This window comes from Mauremys reevesii, linkage group 3, assembly GCF_016161935.1.
Source record: "Mauremys reevesii isolate NIE-2019 linkage group 3, ASM1616193v1, whole genome shotgun sequence".
Classification (NCBI taxonomy): Eukaryota; Metazoa; Chordata; order Testudines; family Geoemydidae; genus Mauremys; species Mauremys reevesii.
The window spans coordinates 69,389,287-69,393,236 of NC_052625.1; the positions used below are offsets into that span (position 1 = coordinate 69,389,287).

Here is a 3,950-nt window from a genome sequence, read left to right on the forward strand (position 1 = left end):
TACACACTTATTTACTGTACTGGAGTCCCTTGCTTTTTCATCTCCTCACAGTGTTTGGCAAGTATTGGTGTTTTGGGGAGATGCAGTGTGTCTCCACGCTCGAAACCTACCTCCTCCCTCCCTTCACATTATGGGCCAAATTTTCAAGAGACTAAATGAACCTTTCAAAAGAGCTCCCCCTGGTATCAGCTGGGTGCTGAGCACTTTTGATATTCTGGCCATTTCATTTAGATGCCTAAATGGGGGAGACAAAGAAGAACTTTCAAACCCTGATATGAATTTAAAGACAACTTCTTCTAATATGAAGAATTAATTAAAAGGTATGATCAGGCTTGGGAGTGGAAGTGCTCTCTAAGACAGAGAATCCAGTTCGGACCACTTCTCTCAGAATGTCATTCACACAAAAACCAAGTGAGGATATTAAGTTACAATGACTTCATCAGAACAAATCCTCGCTGGCTGATCCTGAGGACATTATATTGTTGCTACAGAATTTTTCATAGAAAATAATCTTTTCATGGGTGTCACTGGATTTGTGTGTACATGAGAGTGATTTATAGTGCCCTCCCGTAGCCAACACGCAGGACGTGTGACTTACCAGGAGGGAGATTGACCGTTAACTCACATGGACATACTTTTGAATATACTTTTGAAATTGAAGGATGAGCATTCTGGCCCCAGCACCCAGCCTGTGTGAGGGAAAGACACAGTTACACAACAATGCAATCTGTTGTCTAGAGCACATGGATTCATTACAACATACAGTACAGTTAGGGGGGAAAGAAAACACAAAATGGGAATGGAGGATGACATTAAAACACAGCCCTGATAAAGGAAGTAAGGGTAATCCTAGAGGAGGGAAGATGAAGGAAATCCAGATAAGAAGGGGGGACAGGTGGGTACAATGGACAGGAATATCAATATTGAGTTGTTGAAAATGGGCCAAAACACCCCAGGTTGGTTGTCCACATGCAGCACTTTGTATTGTAAATGAGAAAGAAGGCAATCCTGTTTTCAAAGCAATTTAGAACTGACAAGACTAAAGTCCTTTGCTCCCAGAACTGCAGCAATTGAGTTTTGTCAATTTTGAGACTGTGGCATCATGATCAAAAGCGCTCTTCCCTTTTGTTTTAAATGCTGGGTAAAACCCAGTCAAATAATGAGATTCATGTGATTCATTTACACTATTTCAAAAATATTGATCTATTTTTCATGCTTACACTTTGATTTTTCTTTGGGGAATACCTTCGTGAGAACTGTCTCTGTTAATAATAAACTCTTGTTGGTGGTGATACAGAGTCCCCAGTGAACATCATTATGCTACACACGGTACAAACGCTTATTAAGAGACAGTCCCTGCCCAGATGAGATTACAACCTAAAAAGAAGATGGACAAACAGTGGGTGAAAAGAAGTGCTATTATCCCTATGTTACAGGTTGGAAGACTGATAGGTGGGAGAGGGGCACTATCTCCCTTGGAAGGTTTGCATTTTGCCAAAGCCTTTAGCTTCCCTACATCCATTCCACACACAGTGCACCTAGACAGTCCCAATTTAAGAAACAGCCCTAACTCTTAAGTTTGCCACTTTTCAATATCTTAATGTCAGTAGTCTCTTAATAATTTACTACTTTAGCCTGGGTCCTATCAACATGTAGAGAATCCCGCAGCACAATATCTGTGGAGCCATACACTTTTTAAATAGGTATATAACTCTCCAGACCTGCTTTCATGGGCAGACCAAGAAAAAAAGTAAACACATCCATTATATAAAGCAAGGAACAACTGTACAATACAAGAAGTTAAATCCTGGCCCCACTGAAGTCAATATCAAAACTCATTGATTTCTAGGTTTTCACCCAAGAGCTCAAAGTTTTCCAATAGAATGTTTTAAGATATACCTAGCGCTTACATAGCACTTTTCATCAGTAGATCTCATGAGCACTTTACAAAGGACATATCTTCATCTCCATTTTACAGATGGAGAAACTGAGGTACAGAGAGATTAAGTCACTCAGGAGATCAGTGGCAGAGCCACTTGGGGTCACCTGAGTCCCAGTCCAGTGCTCTGTGAACTGCAGACCAGTTGATAGTGATCCATGGAGAGAGGTGCCTGGTTACATGATGCCAGTTCTATCTCCTGAATTCTACTTGATAAACTGCATTAAAAGACAGTTAAAAGACAGTAGTCCTCAGTGTTACTACTGAGCACTGTCCTGGCTTCCTTCTTGCTCCGGTTAAGGAGTAAGTTACTACCCCACTTTTCGCAGTGCAGTATTTTGCCGCCTGTGCACACAGTTCATGTAGCTGGCTAGTGAGTACAGCCAGCTGAAACAGGGTAACGATTTTATTTTATTTTATTGAGGAAGAAATTGAAATAATTGCTCTGCAGGGTTTGAACAAACAATTTTTCACTTTTTCAAAAATGTTAGGAAAAAATTTTATTCAAAATTTTCAGTTTAGAAAACTTTCAGTTTGAACATTTTTCAAGATCTGGGAGCTGTTGTTTCTTCCTCTTTTCTCTGCTTCCCTCCTCCCCTTCCTTTTTCCATTTTGCTAAATATGGGGAGTAAAAGGAGGGGAAAGAAAAATGAAAACAATGTGGGGATTTTGTCAAAAAAGGAACATTTGGAAATAACAGAACTTTTTTTTTTGGGCGAATTAAAAAAGAAGCCATTTATATTGAAAAATATTTTCGTTTGAAAATTTTGACCAGGTGTATTAGCAATTGAAGGGGACAAAGCCAGGGCTCCTCCCACTCATTTATGGTATAATCCTGAACCTGTTGCAGCACAAAAGATCATGTCTGACACCAAACACAAAGGGTCAGTTTATTAACCCCGGTGTAAAAGTTTAAAGAGAAGCCAGGGAAGAATGTAAAGAAGTGCTAGGAAATGCATACCGTAGCTTCCACTAGAAAAACATGACGGGGTTGCTGCCACTGGTAGAAAATGGGCACTCCTCTCCCCAGCCATTCTGGGCACATCTCATGAAACTTTCTTGGCTCATGGATGGCAGAGTCAACTGCAATGTGTAAAATCCAACAAGGAATCAGCCAGCAACAGGGAGAGTCTCAGCCCAGCCCAGCCTCTGCTCTGCAGCCAGCTCCCAGGCTGTTTCCTCAAGCCTGCAACTCCTGCTCAACCCCAGACTCTGACCTCAGGATACTTACTTCCCTTCTCTGTCCTTTAGAGGTTACACAGCCTCTACTGGCTGGATATTAAAATGGGTAACACAGTGGCCTCCACGAGCTCAATCCTCTCTCTCCAGCTCAGGAATAAATTAGCAGATTCCTTTCAATATTAACATATTTTGATTTTTAGTGCCAAGCAGTCAAAAAAGCACCTGGTCTTGGTAAATACCACACTTCGGTTTTCATTAGTTCTCTTTCAGTAAAAGTGATCATTAGGTAGCTCACCGACAAGGTCTTAGAAACTGCCATCTGGCGATGGAGTGGCCAACCTGAATGAAACAAAAATGCCTTTGGTGGGTGAGGGTATGCTGGAAATTAAGAACTGAATATAGTAAATAGTATCATACTGTAGCTTTGTTTTACTGAACGGTTTGCCCTAAAAAGAATATTAGATTTTAATGCCAGAAGTGATTGTTACGAACATCTAGTCTGATCTGCATAATGCAGCTCATAAAACTTCACCCAATCATCCCTGCATCAAGCTTGTAACTAAGATATTATTTCTTTATGTGTTATACTTTCGAACAGAGAACACTTGTGTGTGAACATTACAATGTAAAAATAATACAAAAAAACCTCATTGGCTTTGAGTAAGGGACACAGAGAAACAGATGGACAGAACTGTAAGAGCAAGAAACTATTTTCAGTTCCAAATATCTCTGGCAAAAATTGAACCAAGGCATAATTTGTAAACTTTCGCATTGAATAGCTCATACATTTTGGGTAATTCATCCAAATTTCACAAATACACCAGGGAAC

The 3,950-nt window shown here is 40.3% G+C and overlaps 1 long non-coding RNA gene across 2 annotated transcripts; it reads right to left on the reverse strand.

Annotated features, from left to right (window-relative positions):
- Positions 1-2,038: 2,038 nt before the first annotated feature.
- Positions 2,039-3,320, reverse strand: LOC120401816. Of its 2 annotated transcripts, none has more exons than XR_005596759.1 (3): positions 3,171-3,320; positions 2,901-3,022; positions 2,039-2,157 (listed from the first exon to the last, which is right to left on the reverse strand). It is a non-coding gene; the product is annotated as an uncharacterized LOC120401816 (long non-coding RNA). The 2 variants fall into 2 exon arrangements; XR_005596758.1 differs by lacking the exon at positions 2,039-2,157 and adding an exon at positions 2,489-2,554.
- Positions 3,321-3,950: the final 630 nt, after the last annotated feature.